The sequence below is a fragment of the Dermacentor albipictus genome, chromosome 6 (assembly GCF_038994185.2).
Source record: "Dermacentor albipictus isolate Rhodes 1998 colony chromosome 6, USDA_Dalb.pri_finalv2, whole genome shotgun sequence".
NCBI classification, from domain to species: Eukaryota; Metazoa; Arthropoda; class Arachnida; order Ixodida; family Ixodidae; genus Dermacentor; species Dermacentor albipictus.
The window spans coordinates 56727024-56734197 of NC_091826.1; the positions used below are offsets into that span (position 1 = coordinate 56727024).

Sequence of the window (7174 nt, forward strand, 5' to 3'; positions counted from 1 at the left end):
AACACCGCATTCACTAGAGGCGCTTTTGTACCGCTTTGAAGCGTTGTACTCGTGGCTCAGTGGTAGCGTCTCCGTCCCACACTCCGGAGACCCTGGTTCGATTCCCACCCAGCCCGTCTTGCAAGAGTTGAGCCAAAGCCACTTCTCCTCTGTCGTGACGTCACGGTGTCACGTGATTTCATGGTCACCGCCGCGCCTGAGGAGCTGGGTTGAGCCCTCGTAATATGCTTCGCATAAAAACGCCCCACGTACTACACACACAATCACTGTGTGGGCGTGCGTATGTACGCGTGTCTGTCCTTTCAGTTCGCGCTTTTTAACTCACACATGAAATGAATTGATCTTAATAAATTGCTTGAATAGAATTATCAAGAACTTTTGGAAGCTTTGGAATCTTTGACACCAAAACGCTAAGGAAAAGGGAGGGGGGGGGGGAGTGGACTTACGGGATTAACTACGAGGAACTCCTCAGAAATGCAACCCCATAAAATGCATGGGGATGTAGCTGATATAAGAGGAAGATCCTTTATTCTACTTTACTAACGTTAATTTTTTACAGCATTGTTTGTTATGTTTGCTTACATACGTATTCCATTGTCTCGGCCTTTAAGCTTTCACCCAGCATAGAAAGTACGCCACGCAAGATCCTGCGCCTTTAAAACAGGGTAATACGTTGTCCTTACAGTTCTGAACCCGAAGATATTAAAAAAAAGTAAATGCAAAACAAAACAAAGTTTTACAAAGTGAAAAAAAGCGTATTCGTGACTGGGACAAAAGCAAATCATCCACGTGGGCCATACACCTCGACGCTGCTTGCTAGCATACGCACACGGAGGAGGGGTATCGCCTCATATCACTCCCGAATATTGCGTGCTCCCTTTTTTTCTCTCCCGCCGCATTTGAGGCCCCAAATCTTGCAGTATATGAGCAACCACGCTCACGCGGCTTGTCTGCAAGCTCGGCGGTTGACGAGCATATTTGCTTGCATCGTGCATCGATGAATGCGCAAAGCACGCATCAGGGGGAGCTTTCGCGATTGGGCTCCGGCGTTCTCTTCCCTAACGGGAGTCTCTGTAGCTCGGCGCCTCGATTTCGGGACACTTCTCCCCACTTCGACCCGTAATCCGATTTGTTTCCTCCCTGCCCTCCGAGTGCATCCATCCAGGATTGTGTGTTTTCGCTTCTTTCGGGATGCGTGGAGAAATACGGCAGCGGGGATTCAGGCCTGCCTGCCTTCCACCCGCTCTCTGTATAGGATGCTGCGCATTGTGAAGACTCCTGCTTCAAGGTCGTCACATGCAAAAGATTTACGCCGAGGAAAAGGCGGTTCTCTTGAGTTTTGTATGTGTGTGTGGGGGGGGGGGGTGCCTTACGCTCGGGAACGAAAATCGGGAAGAAAACTGGAAGTAAAGGAAAAGAAGCTGTAAGTAAACGGGGGGAAAAAGGTTTTGGCGGGAAGGTCGGGAATACAATCGCCGTATAAGAGGTCGGGAGAAAAGCGTTGGTAGTGAAAGAGAGGTGTAAGCATGTGCGGCGGCGGCGGAAAAGCCACCATACGCTGGCAGGAAATGCATTCCGGAAGTAAACAGTGGGTGGGGGAAAAAAGAATAGGAGGCGACCTTGAGGGCCTCGGCTCTGTGGGTAGGGAAATGAGGGGAGTTCGGGACTTAGGATTTTAGAGAAAGTGCAACTTGGAGAAAGTTTCCCTTTTCTTGTGCTTTTTTAAAGAAAAGAAAGAAAGAAAGAAGGAAAGAAAGAAAGAAGAAAAGAGAAAAAGAAAGAAAGAAAGAAAGAAAGAAAGAAAGAAAGAAAGAAAGAAAGAAAGAAAGAAAGAAAGAAAGAAAGAAAGAAAGAAAGAAAGAAAGAAAGAAAGAAAGAAAGAAAGAAAGAAAGTTATAAATACACTATTTGTACAGTCTCGTGAAGTGAAAGTGTTCGGCTTATAAAGAAGTGCCTTGATTAAACACTTTTATTGAAAATGTTTCAGAGCGTCCAAAGAAACATGGCAGCGTGCACATGATACGTTAAAGCTTGTGCTAAAATTTTGTCTCATATCCTTAACTTATCGTTAACTTGTGCCTAATAATAAATTGTGCTAAGTATATGAGAAGTGTAGCGGATATGATGTACCAATTATGTGTGAGCCGTGTCTCTTACGCATTTGCTTCCGTTAGCTCCTCCGACAAGAATAGTCTGTGTTTCGGGGCATACAGGTTTATATATAGGTTTATACAATTTAGGTTGGCAATGTGCGAATTTTCTTTTATTTCGCAACACTCCTTGAATAAAAATCGAATCTATTCCTTTTCATTACTTCGTTCACTTTTCATTTACATATAAATTGCATAATTTTTCACTGCTGTATTAATTAATCATTTTATACCAACCTTCTTGTTAACCGAGGGTCCCGCTGCAGTCGTTTGACTTTGGGACCCTTGCCTGCATACTATTAACAACCAACTATGTATCTTGAACGAACAATAAACTGAAACTGAAAACCGAAACTGAAAATTGAAATTGAAAAAAAAGCGGATGGGGGCCACGATCAGAAAGGAGCAATAAAGCATGAAGAGAGAGAGAAAGGGATACAAGAAAGGCAGGGAGGTTAACCAGTTAAGAGTCTGGTTGGCTACCCTACGCTGGGGGTAGGGAGAAGGGGAGAAGTTAGAAGAGAGAGAGAGTTAGAGAGATAGAGAGAGAGTATAAAGACGCGCACAGACGGTCATTAAATCAGAGCCGCTCGTGCAAGCCAGACGTTCTGAGAAAGCACAAAAGTACCTTCACCGCCTTCTGAGCCGATGATTGGTGGGGACGGTGCTCTAGTAGTCTGTACACTCAGAGGACGATCATCTAGTTTCCTCAATGTGTTGGACAAAGATTGTCTTTGTGCTTGAAATTGAGGACAGTGGCACAATAAATGGTCAGTGTTCTCCTCGCATGCGCAAACATCACATGCAGGACTATCACCCATTCCAATTAGGGCTGAGTAAGCTTTTGTGAAGGCAACTCCTAGCCTCAACCGACACAGAAGAGACGCTTCGCGTCGGTGCAGTCCGGCCGGAGGTCTGAGTTGCAGCGAAGGGTTAACCAGAGTGCAAGGTTATTTTGTACAAGGCGCACCAGTCTGTGCCGCCTGGTGCGCCTTGTACGTGCGGTATTCCACTCTGCGAAGGAGAGCGTGTGTGCTAGAATGCGAAGTTGAAAGAATGAAGAACACGAAGAAAGAGTGCAGGATAAGTGTAAGAATTACAGGACCGCCCACTGGCAACCAAATGGAATTTCATTGAACCAGAAGCATATGTGAGAACACAAATGACGACGGGATTCTCGTATACACCAGTGCCGCAATGGGCAAATTTAGCCACAAATCTGTAATAGCCTTCATTGTAACATTCTGCATACGCAGTAATTAGGCTGTGTAATGTATTGTAACGTTCCCCGGCATGAACTCGACTCGATATTTTCCTATTTGATTTCATTGCTCATTAATACGTGTCAGTAGATTGGTGTGGCACGCAATTAAGGCATCAAAGCTCGATTTGAAATTTGGATTCCGTCAAACGCCCATTTTCTGTTGCGTACTTCAAATGTTTCCCGTATACTGGAGGATTGCATTTGTTCTTCAAGCGCTTCCCTATGTGCCATTTCAGACACAGTGCCGTCTTCCATGTAACTAACGTTTCAATCAAAAGCTAGGTCGCTTCACGTAAAATTAACTTTTTTAACTTTGTATCACACCACTGAATAACCCACTTTGTACTGCTTTCTGTTGAAATTCATGCAAAAACGATTGGAAAGAGGTTGAACGGCAACGTTCCATCGCCACTATCGAAGGCCAACAAATACTTCCTTACAAAAAAGAAGAGAAAAATTACTGTGATTTCTGCCCTTCATATGGAAACACTTCATTCAGTTTCTAAACATTTCCGTGTGATTTGAAATATTAAGAATGTGAGCCTCACCTTCTTACCTATAAGGAAAAGTAGCATGTCGTAGCGTAAATCTTTGTGCCCCGTAAATGGAGTGTATTCTCTGTATGTTATGTGTTATGGCTTGGAGTTGCTTTTACCGAAGCCTACTCATCACTAATTGAAATGGCTGATAGTCCTGTATGTGGTGTTTGCGCATGCGAGTGGAACATAGAACACTTATTGTGCCATTGTCTTCAATTTCAAGCACAAAGACAATCTTTGTCCAACACATTGAGGAAATTAGATGATGGTCCTCTGAGTGAACAGACATTACTGGAGCACCGTCCCGACCCTATCATCGGCTCATAAGGCAGTGAAGGCAATTTTGTGCTTTCTCGTAACTTCTGGTTTGCGCTAGCGTCTTTGACTCAAGTGCTGTCCATACACATATCTACACCTTCTCTCTCTTTTCTCTCTTTTCCTCTTCTCTCTTCCCCCAGCGTAGGGCAGCCAACCAGACTATTGACTGGTTAACATCCCTGCCTTCCTATACTACTCTCTCTCTCTCTCTCTCTCTCTCTCTGTATTCCACATTACTGAAGGGCACCTGGTCAAATGGTAAAACGGCAATCCACTTGGCACCTGCAGCAGTTTGCCGTGGAAAGGCTTACCGTATTGCCGCACGGACGTAAATATCACCACACAGTACTTTTGGTATACGGCAATATGGACCATATACAATGCAGCCGATTACTGAAGAACCATATAAGGCTGACACGGAAATCTGGCTCGGCTAAAACTGCCTATTACTGTATTTCTAATGGCAACGGGACAGTGCTGAAGCTGTCCCGCATAAAAAGCTTTGTCCTGCGGTGGGAAACTATAGCTATAGAAAACTGTAGATTAGAATAACCCCGCAAATTCCAAACACCATCATACATCCAATAAAACTATGAAAACTTGTTCACTTCAACTTTTTTGTTTTAAGGAGAGGCCATTCGTACCGACATAACAATGAAATGTTATCCAAGAACAAAAAAGGGATTAAATAATTAGTACTTGCTTTTCTGAGGTAGACACGACTGAAACTTCGCTCCAGCGTTTTAGAAAACGCTACTATGGATTTTTGCGTGAAGTTTACGTCACCCAAGTCAGAGCATGTAAGTATCAGGTTCAGTCGATCAAAAATAACACGTTGGGCTTTGTAAGATTCTAGTTCGACTGCAACAAACAGCGACGGCTTTGTCCGGCAAAGAGTAAGTCTCCGAGGAGTACATCATTCCTCCGGAAAGTCATTATGCCCCCCTCCCAACCCTTGCGAACATCTTTTTTGACCTCCAACTAAAGAAATAAAAAACAAATAAAAGAAACAAACATATTGGTGGCACAGTTTAGCAGTTGCGTAACGAACAGCAGCCATTACAAGCGGTACACAACGTCGATTACGTATGCCTAACCTTCTCACCCTTCCGCCTCAGCTGCTCGACTCATTTCGAGTGTTCTCAGAAGCCCCATTCAGAGAAGTAGGGTGCATGGATGGGGGGGGGGGGGGGGGGAAGGGATGTTGAAGGGCGCCTGCGCTTGGTTCACGTAACATTTGGCGCGCATTCGGCAATGAGCGACGCCAACCGACGCAGTCGTTCTCTTTCTCCTTTCGCCTCACCTTGTGCAACCTCCAGTCGCCCTTGCTTATCCGACCCGCACTTCGCTGGAAACCGATTGCTTGTTGTTCAGTATAGCACGCGTAACTCCTTACGAAAGGTTTTGCCTTTCGGTGCACCGTGGCCTGCTGTCCCCACATGCAAGCTCTCCTTCGCCGCGAGCCAGCAGGGATCACGGGAGAGCGGAAAACGTTCGGAAGTGTGTTCCTGGAAAAGAGACAATGGCGGTGGTGGCGCCGACAAATCTGCTTAGGTTACGTGGTGGGGAGTAGTGCCAGTCTGTAGTAGTGTTTGTTATAGATTTCGATATGTTGTCTGTTTGGTTTTTTTCTGGGTTGTTTCTCTTCTTCTTTTTTTTTTCCCTGCGCGTCGCCAGCTTGCCTGTCGTTGGGTAGCACTATACGGCTTCACGTGGTGTCGTAACTATTCTAAACGTGCACGTAACAGACCGGTTGCGAAGAAATATTTCTGCACGTAAACTTAAAAAAAACGATGTGCGGTTCCAGTTGAATGAAGTCTCACAACAATTGCATTTAGTCACCACGGAGGAGAAGGGTGAGTCAATGTATAAACGTGATGCTATGTTCTTTGGTATGCTTGCAGAGTCGTTGCCGCAGAACGGCGGTTCACGTGTGCAAGCACAAGCGCCTGTAAAAAACATCGCCAATTTTACAAGAGGCAGATTCGTTCGACGTGCCGCAATGAAGATGAGCTTGCAAGGTGAGTCCTGTTAAAGCAGGCTGTATTGATCAGCCCTTGATAATGAGAAGGGCTGTTTGAGTTCATACTCATCATCCTACTCCAGGCTGCAATCAGTTTCTCTTGGAACAAGGTCGATTACTGCTTTCTTTAACTTTTAGAAAATGCGTTCGGCCTTGAGCCATGTTTATTCGAGATAGTCTTGGTTTCGTCACACAATTGTTGGTGAACATGTGATAGCCTCAATGTTCCTAGCAGGAAGCTGAAGCCCGTGCTTAGTTAACGCTCGCATCATGTTTCAACAATATTTGCCGGTTTCACATTTGCAATCTATATATGGAAAGAGTTAGTGCTTCACTGCGACTGATATTTCTCCTGGAAGCACAGGCTATGGAAATACATATAGGGATACCAAAGGAGGTGTTCGTGTTACTGAGCTGCCAATGTATCGGCCTATAGGCTTGTACGTATTAACCGCTATTTTACGCGAAGTTCGTCATAATAGCTGTACTAACAAAATAATATCGTAAAACTTATTTGGTGGTCCACACACTTGATTCAGAGATGCTTACTAGGCAGGTCCTCCGTCCTCTTCATTTGGGTACATTTAGTGGTGTTAGCACAGACGGTTGGCAATGTTGGCTTCCAGAAAGAAAAAAAAACACTGTGCATAAACGAACAAGAGAATACGATTTCGCGTATAATTATGTGGATAAAACATAATGAATATACTCGATGTGACAACATGCGTGCCGCAGTGATTCTGTTGCCTTTTCCCCATGCCGCCAGTTATATCAGTACAATTACGGCTGTAGTAGTAACATTCAATTAGTAAGTCAGCAACGAACACTGCGGTGAACAGTGGTATAGAACCAGGAATGTCGCTGAAGCCGTTTCGACATG

At 44.8% G+C, this 7174-nt stretch overlaps 1 long non-coding RNA gene across 1 annotated transcript in view; it reads left to right on the plus strand.

Annotated features, from left to right (window-relative positions):
* LOC135907833 (uncharacterized) overlaps window positions 1–6292 on the plus strand; it is a 309573-nt gene extending 303281 nt beyond the window's left edge. The window contains exon 3 of the long non-coding RNA XR_010566131.1: window positions 6176–6292. This is a non-coding gene — a long non-coding RNA (uncharacterized lncRNA). The remainder of the gene's footprint in view (window positions 1–6175) is intronic.
* Window positions 6293–7174: the final 882 nt, after the last annotated feature.